The following is a 20,965-nucleotide window of genomic DNA, read 5'->3' as shown; positions in this document are numbered from 1 at the left end:
TCATTGAAAGTTATTTACTGTACGAGAATATTATTCAAAATATATTTACTAATTTATATGTAAATTACCGGTATTTATATTTCTAATGATGCACACGATCCTGCCACAAAAATCAAAAGTATATTCTTTGAATAAATTTAGCCCTAAGCTATTTAATATCCGATAAAACATTGATCAAGTACTAACTACGATACTTTTGTCTACTGAAGTTATGTTATTACAAGCTTACTATATTAAAAAAACTTACAGGTATTTTTGCATCTTCGTAATAGTGATTTATTTAAATATTAAAAGCTGTGGTAGAAACGAAATAGCAGAGACATTTTTTCCTTTGTTATTAGATGTGAAACAAATAAAATGGAAATAAGACAATTAGTTGTGGGAAGGCTTAGATTTTTATACTTTCAAATCGGATGCCAAATGAATATTCTTCAGCTGAGTTTGCCAAAGAAAAGAAAACTACCCATTATCTAAAAAAAAAATGAAGATTTAAATAAGTTCTGATCGATAAGGTCCAAAAAGGTTTCATGATTACCTTTTGGTAATCATAAAGCTGAAATTGTGACTTTCTGTAAAAATAAACTGGTAGACAAATTTGTAAATGATAGCTGTGATCTATGTCTATATAAAATTGAAGATCTGTATATATGTGCCGTATTAAATTCTTAATTCCTTAACCGAAATTAGCAAATTAGATACAATTAATAGTATACTTTATGTAGGAATATGACAACCCCATCGTCCAGTGTCTGTGACACTGTCATCAGCCAGCTGAGTGTTTAAAGGGTCTTAGTTTAGTAATTATTAAAGGTGTCGTGTGAAGGCGGATGAGTGGGTATTGGTCTGGATATTCTATTGTTTTTGTGAGAAATTCTCAGATACAGAAAAGCTAATACGTAGTTGGTCAACGGTAATTATAAAGAAGGCAACACCTCAGGTGATATGACTTTATTCAATGTCAGATTATCCGGAACTCCGGTGCTATGACTGATCAACCTGCGACAGATATGTCACCTGATTTCAACTAGCTGTTGAGAAGATCAAGATAATGAGGATGGTAGCCAGTGTGATACGTTCGAGTAACGAATAATTACGGTCGATTTATAGCAAAACAAAAAAAATAGTAAAAATTTAGTTCAGACCGTAATTTTGACCGTAATATTTTTAGTATACTCGGCTGGGGCCTAAAAAAAACTTTTAATAAAGTTCTGACACCATTTAATTTACTGGCGTAGAGTTTGGCATTTGTTGGTAATAAAGTCCACTCACTTATGTGGGCGTTAGTGCGAACCCACCGGGTTGGTCTAGTGGTGAACGCGTCTTCTCAAATCAGCTGATTTGGAAGTAGAAAGTTCCAGCGTTCAAGTCCTAGTAAAGTCAGTTATTTTTACACAGATTTGAATACTAGATCGTGGATACCGGTGTTCTTTGGTGGTTGTGGTTCAATTAACCACACATCTCAGTAATGGTCGAACTGAGACTGTTCAAGACTATACTTCATTTACACTCATACATATCATCCTCATTCATCCTCTGAAGTATTATCTGAACGGTAATTACCGGAGGCTAAACAGGAAAAAGAAACAAAGTACTATAGTGGGATGAGGAAAATGCTTATGTCATTGTAGCGAATCTGTTATTTTGACGTCTTACGTAGGTTGTCTGAAAAGTTTTGATCCTCAACATGAAGATGGCAGCACTAGTCAACAAAAGTTAGGGAATGTATTCGCGCATGCGTTGAAAGGTACTTTTGTAAAACTTGGCATTGACTTCTTTTATGTGGTAGTATCAAAGCCTGATTTAATTCCTTTTAAGAAATACTTGCGGAGTCGTCTGATGTTTAAGTTTCAGAGATCCAGTATCTCTGAAACGATTACTGTGAAATGTATCCGTGTTCTTAAGTATTTACATTTTGTATTTGATTACAATATGTAAAATGATTTCAAGATATATTGCAGTTAATTTTATTTATACTTTTAAGAAAGTACCGTAAAACAAGTATAAAGCGAATTTTAGAGAAAACATTGTGTATCTACGTATTAGAAAAAAATCAGTTGTCAGGTGAATTCAAAAGCAAATAGAATGAAAATACGAAGAAGAATTAAGAATACAAAGAAAATTACTTTGTATTAATTACTTAATTATTTAAGGTAGTCATGCATATGATAATTCAAATAGTAACGCTAATTATGCAAATTAATTAATTAATCATTATTACTGTTATTATTTTTTTAAATATAATATTGTAACGTTAACATTTTAATGATTAATCTCCTAAGTGTTTTAATTTACATTTAATCAGACAGAAGCTGGCGTAAATTGTTTGTGTTTCTATGAACTATTTTTATGCAATGACTTCTTATTCCAATAATTTTTCAAAAACGTATTATAATATAAAATATAACCACTATGTTTTACAAGCGCGCGCGCGCGCGTAAAACATGTGTGTGTGTGTGTGTAAAAAGGTTTTACACACAACCAACCAACCAACCAAAAAACACGCACGCATGCACGCGCGCGAGCGAGAGAGTGAGTGAGAGAGAAGGATACACATAAACACGAACACGCACAGGCATGCACAAATATATATAATAATAACGTTACATTTAAATATATTTTCAAAGATTGAGTAAGTTTCGATTATTTTTTAATTTAGGAGATGTAAGAATTTTCAATAATTCTTAAAAAAAATTGTAATTTGTTATTATTACAAGCATTAATTTTATGTAAAGTTTATATTGGCGTTAAGGTATCACAATTAATTAATATTTTATAAATTACTGTTACATTACTTGGAATAACTTATGAATAATTTATAGCGAGGGAGTGTCCAAACGATTAGAGAGATTTCAAGTTTAGTTACCTTTCTTTATTTAATTTTCTCCTTATATAAGAATTTGATGTGCTTTATAAACAATGTTTTTTAATTATAAAATATTTAATGGATTCTCTTAAAAATGTTGTTTTGCTAATTATTTTTCAAATCATTAATTTTGAAATATATTTAATGAAATTTTTATAGTATTGTTACTTATTAATTAGAATATTATTTATAGGTCGCATTGATTTGTAAAAAAAGAATTAAATTAACTCATTCTTTATTATTAGGATGTCATTTAAAGTTTTGAACTTTTAGTTGCTTAACACGCGATGTTATTAAAAATAATAGTAACGGATGAATGAAGCTATTAGTTGTTTGAATAAGATTTGCTTGTATTATTTCAGTCATTAAGAAACAATAATGGGCTCACGCATATTCGTGCTAAAAATATACGTTTGCACGCATGCTCGTACACAGATGTCATATCTTTTGTATTTAATAACAATATTTATAGATATTAAATACTTATTTATTTTACAAATTTGATTAAAAATTCTTATTTTTATGTATAAGTACTTCGAGTTCAACATTCTATCTCTTCAGATTTTGCTTTTTAAACTGGTATAGATAAATCGGTATATATAAATTAATTAATTAATTAAAAAAATTAATTACTTTGTGTTTACAAATTTCAAACATCACATTTCAATGAACAAATTCAAAGCTTCTTGTTGAAGGAAAATTAAACATAATACAAAAAAATTGAATAATCTCTTTTCTTTGGCGCAGTGTTTAATTTACAATCGGTTCCAATTTACCAGAACCCTAACTAAATTTGAATAAAAAAAAAGACTAGCGAAGAGATGTGTCCATTGAAATCCCTGGATGTAACTGCTCGCGAGTTTGAACTTGATGGTGTTTTTATCCCGCATGGTAAAAGTGTGCAATACTTACGACTGCAGCTGAATCGCCGTCTGACGTGGAAATTTATGTCAGGGAGAAAAGGACGCATTTTAACATTAAGTTCAGGGAGATATTCTTGTTTAGACAAGGGGTACCAACTATGATTACCTAACAAGCAGTTGCTGTACTCAGCGATCCTGAAACCAACATGGACCTGCGGAATCCAACTACGGGGCACGATAAGCGAGAGTAACATTGAAGTCATACAGCAGCTCCAGAAAAAAACTTCTGAGAAATATAACAGAAGCGCCATGGTTTGCGAAAAACCTTGAAATACACGATTACTTCTGCCGAACGATTGCCATTCGTTCGGCAGGAGATACGGAGATTCGATGTAAAATTCAAAGTGAGACTAAATGAAGTGAGAACTGGCTCAAAGTTAACCTCCTGGATAACAGCGAGGACGTAATGACGCCTAAGCGACTGCATATAATAATAGATCTGTATGTTCTCCGAGATTTGAGGTGAATCAGCTACCCTAGGGTTTGTGTGTCATCGAATTTCTTCATTTCATTTCATTTTGGTTCTTTGATTTGTTTCGCTATTTCTTTGTTGATTAGTTACTTTTTTTTTAAATCGATAAGACTATTTTTAGGTGTTTTCTTTGTTTTTACAGTTGTGAACTTGATCAATGCTCCTTGGTCTTATCTTTGAATGTACTTATTTATTTTTGGTATATATATATACATTTGCATACAAATGTGTACATATACAGTTTTTAGAAGGATCTTAAAAATAAAATAAATAAGAAAGTAATTGTATTAATCTACGAAAAATTGTTTGCTATTTAACGTATTAAAAGAAAAAAATACTAGTGTGTATTTATCTAACCTCAGTTAAAGGAAAATGGTTGCTTGGTTACGCTGCGTTTTATGGGGGAATTAGGCGGTCAAAATATCTTAAAGAATAGATTACATGCTTCATGGACGATTCCTTAACACGATATGCTGCTATCTTCTTTATTAACAGGGCAGTAAAATAAAACCCTAATAGGCTACCTAATTTCGAATGAATTTTTTGCTACAATATTATATCTTATTTACAACGTAAAAACAATTGTGTTATTTTGTAATATAATAGGGTTTTTTCTTTAATATTTATTTATATAAATTAAGAGTGAAAAAAGATTATATTCAACTAATATACCTCTAAAATTCCTATTAGGTACAAGGTTTTGTATTAATTCTAATTATAGAAAACATGAGTTATCTATCATTATTACAAAATTGATACAAAATACTCTAAATCCGGGCGTATAAGTTGAAATTCATTGTTTTTTCGTTTAGACGTTATAAAAAAAGATCTGCCGTAGGTTTAAATTATTAAACGATTATATCTGATAAATTATTATACATACATATATATATTTATATGTATCGTTTGCTTATATAAAATTTAGAGAAATATAAAAATAATTCTAACTTATTGGTACAAACGCATACAAAAATTCTCAAATGATTTTATGTTAATAATTGGCTTTGGGCTTTGTAACTAGGACTTTTATTTTATTTCTTAATTTAATATAACATTTTACTTGGTAATTGTTTACGTAATTTCTTTAACAGTTAATGTTGTAAAGTAAAATTAGTTGGTAAAAATAGTTGATTTTGTGAGAATAAAAAAAAGAAGAATGCCTAATAACGGACTCCAATGTCTAAGCTAACGATTAAAGGCTAAGGGGTTGTTTACGATTCCTCGATATTACGAACTCTGAAAATCTTACTTGTTACTGGTGGATAAAAGAAATTTTTTAACAAATTGCCTCGTTCATTTATTTTTTTCATAATACGTTGATTTGAATTAGAAAATTATATACCGAAGCGGGGAAATTAAAATAAATGGATCTATTAAGTTATTTTTCATGAAGTTATTTTCACGTTAGTTATCATGCTATTTTTCTTTAGGTTCTAAAGTAGGTGATTGGTAGATTTTTTATAAAAATAAATCTAAACCTAAATAATTATAACCTTGAAAAATTAGGAAGTTTTCATTTAAGTTCCAGTTTTTTATATTGAAATTTCAATTTACACGCCGGAATAGAGGCAGTTGCTAGCGAATATCACTCTAAATTCTGCTGATTCAATAGTTTGTGCTAAGGTCTTGTTATTTTGATCAATTAATTCTTGAGCTTATTTTTAGTGGCTCAATAACTAATTTTGAGCGTTCTATAATTAAAATTTATCCCGTTTATCTAAAAATTTTTCATAAAATTTAGTAATGTCCTTATTTTTATTACATACGAGAAATTAAAAAAAAAACCTATAATTGTTAAAAATAATTTCTAATGGCTCAACGAAATTTTAATCATTATCCGAAGAAAATACTGCCTATCGTGATTCTGTTTGATTCTAATGAAATTAAAATTGTCCTGTGCGGTTCTGTTGGAGTTTCCCGTTAAAGCCCATCAGGGCTAGGAACTAAGGGGGGGCTGGTGTAGCGACCGGAAGCGTCATAAGGCGGGCTTCTTCCCCTACGGGGTTGGGTTCCGTTGGAATGATTCCAATAAATAATCGTAAATAAATTAATATCTAAATATCTTAGCTACTTTAAAAAAGTTGTAAGTTAATGTTATAAGTGAAACTTCCTCCCTCTGTTCTCTTTTTAAACTTAAATCCTGTTAACTAAAATTATCTTTTTTTTTATTTTAAATTGCATTTTGAAAAGCAGACCGATGTTATTTTCAATTTATTCGACACTATTTTAGTATCATGTTGAAAATATGTACTTAAGTCGTAATCGGCATTCTTTCACCAACTCATTACATTTGAATCGAGTGTACTACTACCTTATTTGTTATAATAAATAAAGTTATCATAAATACTTCCTACATCTAGGAAGTACTTTGTTGCACAGCGGATGTGTTATTATCACTGATTCCAGAGAAAATATCATCTTTGGAGCTAAGCGAATTTAATGATTTTTTTAAAATATATTTTTTATCAACCATTTTTTATTATATTTTTTATATATTTTTTTATTTTTTAATACAATTTTCTACACATAGATTATCGTTTTGCTTATAATTTTATTTGTTCGTAGACCCTCTGGGATATAAATATATTATGCAATTTGTAGAATTTTTTTTTTTTGTAAATTAAGTTTTTAGATGATCATGAATCCAGTAACATTTACTCTACAAAAATTCATATTTTTTAAAGAATTCTATAATTCTTTGATTTTTTTAAATTACACGTTTTACTCTAAAATGGGAAATAAGTAACATACTGATAAAGAAAAATTTGCAGATTAAAATTTAGAACACAATTAAAAGATTTTAAGCTTTTAAAACGTTCGCTGCGGCGGATAAATAGAAAACTTACTCATCTTGTTGTACGGGCAACTATGATGCCGTATAGTAATTACTATTATGCGTTACGGCACATATTGGCCCGCCCTAAAGTTTTGTATTATGCGTCTAGTTTTTATAAGTGAGATTTTCTGGAGGTATTTGTTGGTTTTTGGCACATACTACATGGACCGTGTTGGATTTTATAGGGTTTGGTCAAGCACGCTATTCTGTTGGTGTCCTTGGAGTTTTGTACTTTATCTGGTTGGCTGTTTCTTCATGATGGCTCGTCCAGGACTACGTGAAGCCGTTTCCTGACCTCATGTGACTGTGGGTTCTCCCAGCATATGTCTCGGATGTGCTGGAACTCGGATGAAGCTGTTGAATTTGAAGAATCGCCTCGCCTGCTCCAGTCCCACCTAGCAGACTGTTTGATTCTGGCATCCCTGCGCAGAGCTGAGTTCCTGACAAACCACGGGGCTCCGAATATCGTCCTCAGGTCGATGTTCTGGACGACTTCCAGCTTCTTTAGAGGTATGATATTATTCAATAAAACATTCATATTTCTTAATCTTATAAATACTGATTTTTATTTATAAATTAGATTAATACCTAATCCATTACTCACTGTTTTGATTTCTAATTTTATTATTCCCAAATGAAGAAAATGTTGAAATATTTTTCTTTAATAAATACATCCATTCAAATGTATATTTTAGTAACATACACTCTGGACGAAGCGTAGAATTTTTTGCCAGAAATTGGGTTTGAATCGCTTTACATAAAATGTTTATACTTTCGGTGATAAACATCATCCATATTATTAAATAATTAATTAATTGATTTAGTCTGAAATTTTTCAGTTATTTTATTTTTCATGTTTATTAAAATAATACTATAATTCAATCATACCCCATTATAAATTACAATAAAAAAGATTTTTGCAGAAAATTTGTCAAATTTTAATAATAGAAATGATGCTCCTAATGAGGCTGGCACGGAACAATCGAGTGAAATTACTGCTAATAATTATTACGAGTAGACGGTAAAGAAGAATATGTATGAAAGAACTATTTCAACTAGAGTTAGTTCATTTTTTTTTCTGAGAGATATTACAGATTATAAAATCATTTAAAAAATATTTTTATTTATAAAGAGAAATAAAATATTCATTATATACGGCATATTATGTGCCGTAACGCACAGTCATGTACAACACGGCAACAATGAGGACCGTACATCACAAAGTTAAGTTAAATAACTTTCCGTTCAGCACTCTACTGGAATTACGAAACCGACGACAAACGCACAGCAAGTCCCTATTACGGCACATATATGCGCCGTACTGCAGTGAACGTGTTAAAGAAGAAATTACTTTCTTATTTTTTGGCTAATTCTTAATTTAATTTTTTTTTTTTAATAAAAAAGAGGTAATTAAACAAGAAGATTATTGAATGATAAATAAATTCCTATAATGTTTTTTTTTTTAATCGAAAGATTTCGAAATATTAACTACAAACTAATCTTTTTTTATTTAAGTTATGTATAATCTAAAATAACTAAGAGAATTCTTAATAACCTTTTACATAAAAGTGAAAAATCTAAAACTAAATGCGCATTTTCACTGTTAAAAAATCTCATAAAGGGAGTAGTAAAACAAAATTAATATAAAAAAAAACATTTGCGAAGTAATGAAAAATTACTCGTACATATGAAATAAAATATAGACTGAAAAAAAAAAAAAAAAAAAAAAAAAAATTATGAAACTTTCTTTCTACCAGCTCTGGAATATTCAGGAGAGTTTCAGACGATATTGATTTCAGTTTGAACTAAACTTTTTTTAGTTTTGTGTTGTTTCAAAGGTATTATTTCTGGTTTATTAATTTTTGTTGGTTTTCATGTTTATTTTTATTAATTGTTGTATAACTACAGATGAAGTTTTTCTTTTTAACAATCAAACTGGACATTTAGTTGTCGATTTTTACAATTGTTAATTTTATGAAAAAAATTTTTGAGCCTTAATTATCTTATTCTAATAGTAGTTCAGTTTTACTTAATTTTTTGTATGCATTTAATCTTTTTATAATAGACTTAAGTCAACGGTATGTTTGTATCTACTTTTAATATAGTTAAAAAAATGAACTGATCTACAACTAAAAATAAATTTTGTTAAAATTTAACACCAATAATTAAGTAATTTGATTCTAATTGTTTCATTATGAATAACTTTTTATTTATAATTAAGTATTTTTCTAGTTTGTTTTAAATCGATAACTATCGATTCTGTTTATTCATGCGTTTAATTTTCATACCGTTAAAAACAGTAGTTTTAATTTCTCTAATTGTCAAACTGATTGTAATTTAGCTGCGGTTGTAGATTGAATCTTGCTTAATGAGTCAATATGCATTCATTTATGCTGGTTACATCGTTAAACAGTTTTAACCCCTTAAATGAGGGTTAAAAAAAAAATTGAAAGAGGAAAATCAAAATCATTAAAAAATACGTTTTATTAGATATCGTAACAGTTTTTGAAAAACATTAAATATTGGTTAGTTAAAACTTTCATTTATTAATTAATTATTTATAGATTATTCTATTTGTTTAGTACATTAAAAATTAAAGATAAAGTCTTCTTGCATAGTCTACGCTTATTTAAATAATTGTTTTGTCATAATTACTGTAGTTTAATCGAGTAGGAAATTATTATGTGTTTGATAAATTATTTAACGTTTGTCTCTTTGGGGGAAGATTAATCTTTTAACCAAAAGGTTACGAGTTCGAAATCCGGCCAAGCTTGGCATTTTTTACAGGACAACATTTTTACATACATTTAAATCTCTTTATGTAGTAAATTATAATCTAAATGTAAAAATAAGTAATAATTTCTTCCTGCTACTATCAAACGAAATGCTTGGTTTTGACAAAAGAAGTATGAAAATAATAATTTAATTAACTGTAAGGTAAGCAACATAAAACAGGGTGTTTACAGGTAAGCAACTGTAAGAAAAAGAAAAAAAATTTCATGTAAAACATGAAAAAATATCAAGTCAACTTCTAATAAAATTTTATGTACTTTTAATTTAAAAAAAAAAAAAAAAATTAATAGGCATACAAGTAAATCATGTGGTGTCCACATCATTTGTTTTTATACACTGTAGCATATTATTTTTATTTCCTTGTACAAAGTAAAGGAAGTATTGTGATGGCGAAAAATTTCGGTTTTCAGATTTCCACAGAAATATCCATTTTGACCATCCCTGAATCCGTTTTGACTAGTTTTGGCGTGACGTCTGTACCGCCAAAGTTATGCGAGTTATGTATCTCGCATAACTCAAAAACAATTAGCTGTAGGATGTTGAAATTTTGGATTTAGGACTGTTGTAACATCTAGTTGTGCAGATCCCATTTTGATTGCAAAAGTGTTCCAAAAGTGTGTGTTGCAAAAGCCCAAAATCCAATTTTTTTTTTGTTTTGGCCTTTTTCTTGACTGCAGTAATAAGTCCTCATTGAAAGCTTTTCAACGATATATCATAGTGGTACTTATTTTCATTGGTTCCAGAGTTATAGCCAAATAAAATTGTAATTAATGAAATAATTGGATCTTACAAGGGGAAGACACATCGGTTCGAATCCGACTTCATCTCCTTTTTTTAATTTAAATATATTGATTTTGTAATGATTATTAACCTCTGATAGTAAAAAATAATTACAATAAATAATAATTAAATAATAATAATAATAATAAAAAATTATGAAAAATATCAGACGCTACTATTAAAATAAAATTTTATGTACTTATCGTTTTAAAAAAAACGTGTATACTCGTATGTGATTTAATAGGCTTACAAGGAAGTCATGTAGTGTCCACATCATATTTTTTGCAAGTTCACGAAAAACTTTTATCTTTAGTTATTTTCTTTTTATTCGTATAAAAATCATTTTACTTTACGCTCACACAACTTTCTTTATTTAATATTATACTTAATACCTTGAATATGTGGTCAGCAGTCCAAGGGCTGGTAAATAATCCAGGATACGAGCAGAGTTTCAACCAAGATTCTTTCACTGCGATATATGCTGCTCGGTAAAATTTTAATTTACAACAGGACAGAAAAACGGCTATAAAAGAAAAAAAAAATAATTTCAATTAACATTCGAGATTGGCGAAGTCGACATTCTGTTATAGAAGAAGACATTCATTTAAGTTGCTTCGCAGCGAAACAGATATGCAAACAAGTACAAATTCCTGTACTGCATTCCACACCTATGTTAAGCGACTGTACTGTTCCCACAGTGACTATAAATTTTATTCATTCCATTAGTAGCTAATCGAGTGAAACTTTACCTCATCAGGATTATCGTGTGTTTTTTTTATTCTTTTATTACCATGTGATATTGTTAATAGTTATTTCAGCCTTCCATAACAGCATAATAAAAAAAGATGATCGTTTTAAATACAAGTAGTGTTATAAACAAATTATATTTCTTACTGAAGGCTCGTTAAGCTTGTGCTATTCGGCAATTTATATAGCTCCTGCTTCGTCCATCTTTAGTAATTCTACTTCCCAAATAACAAAATTCTTCTACCCCCATAATCTTTTCTCCTCCTATTTTCACATTCATTGGTCCATCTTTGTTATTTCTAATACATTTCATTACTTTTGTTTTGTATTTGTTTATTTTCATGCGATAGTTCTTGCGTAGGACTTCATCTATGCCGTTCATTGTTTCTTCTAAATCCTTTTTACTCTCGGCTAGAATTACTATATCATCAGCAAATCGTAGCATGTTTATCTTTTCACCTTGTACTGTTACTCCGAATCTAAATTGTTCTTTAACATCATTAACTGCTAGTTCCATGTAAAGATTAAAAAGTAACGGGAACATCCTTGTCGGACTCCCTTTTTTATTACGGCTTCTTTCTTATGTTCTTCAATTGTTACTGTTGCTGTTTGTTTCCTGTACATGTTAGAAATAGTTCTTCTATCTCTGTATTTGAACCCTAATTTTTTTAAAATGTTGAACATTTTATTCCAGTCTACGTTATCGAGTGCCTTTTCTAGGTCTATAAACGCCAAGTATGTTGGTTTGTTTTTCTTTAATCTTCCTTCTACTATTAATCTGAGGCCTAAAATTGCTTCCCTTGTCCCTATACTTTTCCTGAAACGAAATAGGTCTTCTCCTAACACTTCTTCCACTCTCCTCTCAATTCTTCTGTATAGAATTCTAGTTATGATTTTTGATGCATGACTAGTTAAACTAATTGTTCTGTATTCTTCACATTTATCTGCCCCTGCTTTCTTTGGTATCATGACTATAACACTTTTTTTGAAGTCTGACGGAACTTCCCCTTTTTCATAAATATTACACACCAGCTTGTATAATCTATCAATCGCTTCCTCACCTGCACTGCGCAGTAATTCTACAGGTATTCCGTCTATACGGTAAATACGTAAAAAAATATAATAAGTAAAATAGATTATTTTTATTTTTTTTTTTGAAGCTACTTTGGAGCACATAGTCAATAAATTTTCATTGTTTTTGAAGAGCACACTGCCTTAACCTTCCGATTGTGTCAGTACATTTTAAGACGATCTGATCTAATTTTTGTTTCCGCATTTCGTCTGTAACCTCCACTGTTGGTCTTCGGTTCTTTTCAGCAGAGAATCTGTGTGCTTTGAAAGTGTTGTTTATTTTTGCTTTATTGAAAGCGTCTTCGATCCTCAGTTAAATTTCATCGAAATCCTTCTTAATTTCTCTGACGTATTTTCCACTAGTCTTCTTTTTCAAAATCCTGAGAACCAATTGTTTCAGAATTCGGCCTTTAGACAATCTTAAGATGTGAAAAAATGAGAAATCCTTCTCTTCTTCTTTGCGCTGATAATTGGGTCGATTTCTTTGTCTACGATTTCGTTAGCGGGTATTCGACAGATTCTATTCTTCAGCTAATTTTTGTTTAAACAGGTTCTGATGATCCTGCATTTTGTTTTAACGAGTCGGTCGGTTTCAGCATCATTTTTATTTAAAAAAATAGTTTCATAGGCTACAGTATTTAAAAGAATGAGTATTTTGTAGTAGCCAGTTTTTGAGTGTATTGAAAGCCAGGCATTTTTTATTGTAGGTCTGCCAGGTTAAACCTTGTGCTTTTCTAATTTTGGAAATTCTGCTTTTCGTCAAGCGGATCTTTCTTTTAACTTGCAGCAGATGATTTCCCCTAAACATTTAAACCGCTGAAGTATGGGAAGAATGGGAATTTCATTCCCATTTATTTTTAATTTATTGTGTAGTAGCTATAATTTCTGTTTTTTTATAAGATTCTTAATCCAACTTTTTGGACTATATTTTCGAGTCTAGAAATTTGTGTGCGAAATGCGTTCATATTCAGAGCCAGTAGAGCCAAGTCATCGGGATATTTTTTATTTGTTATTTATAATTAATTAAGAAAACAATAAGCTTTAAAACGAGCTATATATTCAACTTTTGTAATTTCTCATTGATGTTATTATAATTAATTAAGTTATAATGTTAAAAGAAGGCTTCAATATCGATTTACATAAAATCGTTTTTCAAATTATTACCTCGGTTTGAAAAAATACAATATTGCAGCCTAAAGGAGCGCGGAAGGCCATAACTATAATCATTATGATGATTATCCCGGACCATAGGATTTGTAAAAAGTGAAAAATTATTGTTTCTTTTTGAGTATTTCTAAAAAAAAATCCGGATTAATCTTGTGGTTTGCTCAGTATAAACATTAGATTATAGATATTTTCTTCATTCTTAACAACTATTTTTTATAAATTTAAATATCTGATTATATAGAATACAGAAGAAGGGTTGGTTACAGAATAGTTATTTATTTAAAAAAAAAAAAAATAATAAAAAAGAAAGTTTTATGAAACACTTCTTTCAGTTTGTAGTTAAGAACAAATAATATGAAACAACCGACGTAAAGAAAAAGTTTGTATTTCTTAGTTTATTAAAATACCGAGTGAATTGATTCGGTTGAAGGAAAGATTTTACAATTTCGTGCTGTACGTTTTAGAACTTGGTTTTAGTAAAGTTAAATCTTTAGACAGAAGTTTTTGTTTTATCGTACTTTAAATTAAAAAAAAAAATATTTCAATTTAAAAGTAGGATAATTCACAACACAAATAAATATAATTTTAGCATAATAATAATTTTATTTTCATATTTTAATTTTGTTTTAAATTTTCCTTTAAATATATCTTATATATATATATATATATATATATATATATATATATATATACAAGAAACGTTTTTTTAATAAATTAATTTATCAAAAAATTACGTTTAATTGAATAAAATCTTGTTTTTATTATTTTGTTTTATCGTATGAAATGTAAAAGATGAAAAAAAACCATTTTTCTTTTTTAGTTTCCTTTATGTGTAGTCAGTAATTTTCTTTCAATTAATTTTTCCCCTAGCGTTATAAAATGAAATTCTGATTTAAAAATATGTTCCTGTTAGATTTTTAAGGCCGATGTTGCTTTTATTCTTCATTGAAAAGAAAATTAAAAATTCTAATTAATGTACCTTGCTACGATTATTTACCGTAGCCTCTCTAACAGGTAAGCTATATCTAATATTCTTTTTCAGGGTATCGTTTTTACCTAAAAGTGAGTTCATAAAAGTAATTATTAACAAAATCATGTATAACGAAATTTCATAAAATAGTTGCTTACAATAGCCATGGCAAATTTTAAATCTTTGTGCGAGCAATTACGTACGATACCATAAAAAACAAAGAAAAGAATAACGCATTGTAGAGATGCATACATAGTTATGTAGCTGAATATAAAAAACGTAAAGTCTAACCGTTTTTAGAGATTATCTATATTTATTAAAAAAAAAGTGTTTTATATATATTTTTTTAAGGGTAATAATTATTTTAAAATTACCTTATTGTATAATATATATTTTTAATTATTTAAACAACAGAGCGCTTATCTTTCATTTTGCACCGCTACAAAAAAGTATAGAGCAAATATTTTAACAATTACTTAAGCGCTGTAATTTGCACTAGTACAATACTCTCTTATTTTTTATGTCTCCCTTTTTTCCATTTATTTGGATCTATTTGAGTATAAAAACGTCTCTTATATTACATTTTTTAAATAAAAGGGTAAAGCTTAAATTTATCGGAGTTTTAAATTTTTCAAATTAAAATACTAAGTCAGATTAATTCTTTATTAAATTATACATGAAATTATTTTATTTCGGCCTATGAGCAAAAATGACATATTTTTAAATTATTAATCAGAAGAAATAAATATTAAAGATTTAACTATTTTGATATGAAACAGTATATAAAATTGTTTATTCATTTTTAACGCATTTTTTCAGTATTTATATAACAGCAATAAAATTCACTTTTATAGATTATAATAAAAAATAATAACTTTTTAATTGGACCAATTTTTTAAATGTATATTTAAACTTTCTTTCGTTCCCGAAATACACTAGTTTCGATGATTTTTATTTTATTTTGTCGAGAAACTGTTAAGTGGAAGTTTTACAAAACGATAAATTAAATTGTACTCATATTGTAGACAATTTTAAAATATTTTTTTATTTATTACCTCCAATACATAATATAGGATTATTATGGCGTAACTGAAATAATCTCATATATCCTTTATATTTTGAATTTCTTTCAAACGGTTTTTTTATACCAACAACTTTTTTTTGTAGACCTATCAATATTAAAAAAAAACCTGAAATAAAATCAATTTTAAAAAATCTTTACAATAACCCATTTTCAATTCCTCTATGAATTAGCACCCACTGCTAAAAGAAGTCTGTGCTAATTTTAAAACAAATATTAACAACTTGATTATCCTTGACTCGGCGCCGATTTCCAAATCTGAAATTTAAAGAAAGTTAAAAAATATTTTCTTTCATTATACCCTTTGTAGTTTTATTTTTATTACAATTTTTTGGTAAGTCTGTATAAATCGCTTTCAATATGAAAAAAAACGATAGCAGAAAATCCGGCGGTAAGGAATATGCATATTGATAAAGGAGTTAAAAAAATGCGGAGAAAGGAGTCTTCTATCGAGTGTGACAGAAAACTTTCTATAATATTATTTAATTTAATCTAAATTTTCCATCTGTCTTAAGTAAGTACTTCAAAAATCAGAATATCATTTTGATATTTACTTTGATAATTAAACACAAAGCAATGATGAAAAGAAAAATTTATGTAACAATATAAATTTTTCGCTTATAGAATTTTTTACTAAGGCATTCCACACTAAACTTACAACGTTGTCAGTAAAGAAATTTCCTCTACAAAATAACAGAAAAGTTATTGGAATTGGTTTTTTTTTTTAAATGCCCTATTCTACTTCTGAAAATAATGCAAAAAGTTCTTGTCCTAAAATGCTTCGTTTGCGAGTTACGGCTAGTGAAAGATTTTGCTCGGAGTTTAGCTCCCCCGGTGAAATGAGGTCGAACTAAAATTTGTAGGACCAAATTAAGTAGCAGAATTAGTGATTTGTATGGTTTCTGACTGAAAAATCTAATAAAATAAGTTAAAATAGTGTAAGATAAGTTGAATTAAACAAAAAAAAAGTTAGAAAAATTTGAATTTTATTTGGAAACAGAGCATTAGACCAAATTTCATTACATACAAGTTTATAATAAATGATCAAAATTGAGACTGCCTTTTTAACACATTTCATGGCATGCTTTTCTGTGTTGCTTTTTTTTAATTAAAAGCTTTTATTTAATTCGCTTTAGGAATAATCAAATCTTGCAACTGATATATCAACTATTATATATCTTTTGATCTATCGTATGAAAATCAATGAAATTTGGTACAAGTTTGTAACTTCGATGACAATACAGCACTACGGTGTCGGAATTTGATATGAACCATCCCCCACGACCCCACGCGCTACCCCTACGCTAAACTCATGCATTTAGTTGAAAATTTTCATTTCTCATGAACTATCGTATGAAAATGATTGAAATTTGGTACACGTGTGTAACTTCGATGTGTAAAAATAAATATTTTTACTTTTTTTTGTCTTAAAAAAAAAAATACAAAAAACAAAAAAAATTACAAAAATATATTTGATTACACATAAAAAATTATTTTTTAAAAAAGCATTTATTTAACTAATATTAATATTAACATTAATAAAAAAGGAAAAAATTAGAAAAACCCTCTAAAAAGTAAAAAATAAGAATTAAATCAAATTGAGAATTTTTAACAAAAAAAATATAATATATTAACAAATATAAAAATTCACTGAAAAGTAAAAAATAAATTATATAAATATCTAATAAATAAAAAATAAATAAATGTAATAATTATTCAATTTTAAAATTAAAAGTAATGAAAATATTTAGTAAAATAAAAGCGTGGCGCAGTTTGTGAATAAGTATTTATAGTCATTTGCTGTATTTTAAAATATATTTTTTTTTAATGAGGATGTTTATACTTTATTTATCTATATGTATATTTATATTTATGTATATACTTTATTTATCTGTAATAAAATAACTCAAGTTTTAATTCTTTGATGGTTCAAATTTGCACCGAGATGACCTTTAAGGGTAAAAATGAAAATTAAATTTAGAAATCTTGCACAAAGTTATTACATTTTGACGGTAATCGGAAAAATTATTATAATTGTAATCGTAATTATGAATTCATTAAATAAAAAATTCATAATTAATTAAAATGAAACTTTTAGCGGAAAGAGTGCGTTCAATTTGGCTTAGATTACAAGCACAATTCGAAGATGAATTTCAACTATGTGAGAACACGTACAAAGAAAGCGAGTGGGTGCATTTTCCAGATTGTTACTTGCACCTAGTCAGTCTCAACTGGAGAGGTTCCAACAGACCTTTCCGCCTCCTCGCGTCGTTATTGAAAATGAAAATGAAGATTAATTGTTGTAAAAATAAATGTTGTGTTGTTTTAAATAAATTATAAAAACTGCGCCACGTTTTTATTTAACTAAATATTTTCATTACTTTTAATTTTAAAATTGAATAATTATTACATTTATTTATTGGTTATTTATTAGATATTTATATAATTTATTTTTTACTTTTCAGTGCATTTTTATATTTGTTAATATATTATATTTTTTGTTAAAAATTCTCAATTTGATTTAATTTTTATTTTTTACTTTTTAGAGGGTTTTTCTAATTTTTTTCCTTTTTTATTAATGTTAATATTAATATTAGTAAAATAAAAGCTTTTTTAAAAAATAATTTTTTATATGTAATCAAATATATTTTTATAATTTTTTTTGTATTTTTTTTTTACTTACGTTGCTCAGTCGCATCCATAATGCAGACAATTACAAATTTTTCATATCACCAAAAAAGAATTTGACTTCTGTATACATTTAAAAAATGTTCTAACTTTGTTTTATTGACTTACATAATTTTTTTCAGAATGAAATTCTCTACAATTTCGTTTAAAATTTTTATGTGTTTATTGCCCATTTAACAAAATTATTGTTAAACTTAAAAAAATTAAACTTTAAAAATCAGGGTTATTTATTCCATTTTATTGGTTTTCACTTCAAATTTCTCAAAAGCTACTGCAGATACGGGTCTGGGAGACTTACTTTATTCAATATTTCAGATCAAAAACCATAAAAAATCATTAATTCTACCACTTAATTTAACGTCCTAAAAATTTCAGTACGATCTCATTTCACCGGGGAAGCAAAAATCCGAGTGAAATCTTTTATTAACCGTAAATCACAAACGATGTATTTTAGGATGTATGTTGATATTAACTTTTTCCATTATTTTCCCGAGTAGAATATATCATGAGAGGCCCAGTTACTAATGGGCCTCTCATAATATGTGATAGGTGAATGTATAATTCGTAATACACTTTGTATACTGGTCTTGTTGAGAACCTTCTCAATTTGTTGAAGTTGTTTAAAACAATAAAAAAATTAAACCCATTTAAAAACACAGGCTAAAAGTAAAAATTATACTTTTTTATTTAAATCCTGATTGTGTAGTTGAGAGTAAGAAGTTTGTTGGAAAATGGTTTTTTAAAATTTGTTGATAACGTTTTAGGTCGATATTTAAATAATAATTTAAAAAGTGTTATTATTTTCAATTTAATCGGGTGTAATACTATTATTTTTTATTAAATTTGAAAAAAATATATTAATTATAAACTAAAATTTATATATAGTTGAAATAATATCCTTTAGATTTTGTGCTATGAAAAACATTTTAATGATCAGATAGAAATGAACTCGAAAAGTAGCCAATCGGCTACAAATCCATAATTACTCAGAGTGTCCGAAAAATAACTCCGCAGCTGTAAATTAAATTTAAGTGTTTAATTACATCCATAAAGTATAAACTGTTCGTTTCCTCTTAATGTAATTCAATATGAACACCGTTTAAAGCCCTACAGATGTCAAACCGATAATCCGTCCATACTCTGGTGAGCATGTCTGCAGGAATAGTTTCCATGGTTGCTGTTATTGGTTGTTATTGCTGTTGTTATGGTTGCTCTTTGCCATAGCCGGTCGAGTGACTGAAATTTTTCTTGATATACAATGTCTTTTACGTAACCCCAAAAGAAGAAATCTATTTGAGTCAAATCAGGACTTCGCAGTGGCCAAACGAAGGGAGCTTCTCTACCTGTTCGGCCTTTTTGTAACCTATCTTCGAACACAGTCCTCACAAATTCTGCATAATGTGGAGAAGTTTGTTCGACGGAATGGAAAATTCTGTTGGAGAATTGTTCTCCATATTTTCAAATCTCGGGTACACAAAGACCTCTAACATACACTACGTCCATAATAGTCTGCTGAAGGAAATAAAGATGGCCCCAAAGATTTGATTATGCATGATTCCACTCTAGACATTTTGAATTATTTCTGTGTTATCGGGACTTGTTTTGGACTTACCCGGCGAGGGTCCTTTCAAACCTTGTGTACTCAAACTTTGTATAATTAAAGGTTCCGGCTACCTTGGTGGAACTTTAGTTCCCGATGAGGTAGTTTGAGGCGATGGCATCCCCTGGAGCTGAGTAAATGCTTAATTGCTAATCCAGCCCCCCCCGGGGGGGGGGGAAGCCAATGATGTACTCCAAAAAAACAATAAAGATAGTTTGTGTAGTGAACCTATCAAATATTTTTTTTAAGACTTTATTTAAATTTGATGAATGATGCCTAAATGTTAATATTTTTATTATTTATTTATTCGATTCTATTAGTTTATGAATGAATGAAACGTATTTTTTATTAATGTTTAACATATTAAATTATTAACAGTGAATCGGAATTACCTTGCAGTAATGAATCAATGTGTCCAGTGTTCCAATTGACATTGGTTTGCTATGTGGGTTGGCAGATTATTACTGTTGTGGGAGGAGAATAACCGACGCCGGAAGCAGATAGGTTATTGATACTACAATGTTCCATAGTCTTCTCCACCGATCGCTTTCATTTTTGATTCTTACATTTTCTTGAAACTTATTCAACGATCAGTAAAGTTACATTTATTTAACTTCATTAAGTCATACCAGTCGCATTCCCTTTCATCTTATGAGGTAACGGTTGTAAAATAATTTTGATCTGCCGTATATTTTGTGGCATTTGAATTAATAAAATAATAATCATATCAATACATTATTAATCAGCTGGACATTTAAAAAAAAATCAGTTTACTTCAATTTCTGCTAAATTTATTCATGTAATAAAAGTTTTTATTCTATATATATATATATGCGTGAGTGAGTGTGTGTGTGTGTGTGTGTGTGTGTGTGTGTGTGTGTGTGTGTGTGTGTGTGTGTGTGTGTGCGTGTGTGTGTGTGTGTGTGTGTGTGTGTAAAACAATATAACAAGTAAAATATTAAAATATATAAAAA

Source organism: Lycorma delicatula, chromosome 8, assembly GCF_047948215.1.
Source record: "Lycorma delicatula isolate Av1 chromosome 8, ASM4794821v1, whole genome shotgun sequence".
NCBI classification, from domain to species: Eukaryota; Metazoa; Arthropoda; class Insecta; order Hemiptera; family Fulgoridae; genus Lycorma; species Lycorma delicatula.
Note: the sequence above shows the minus strand (reverse complement) of the source record.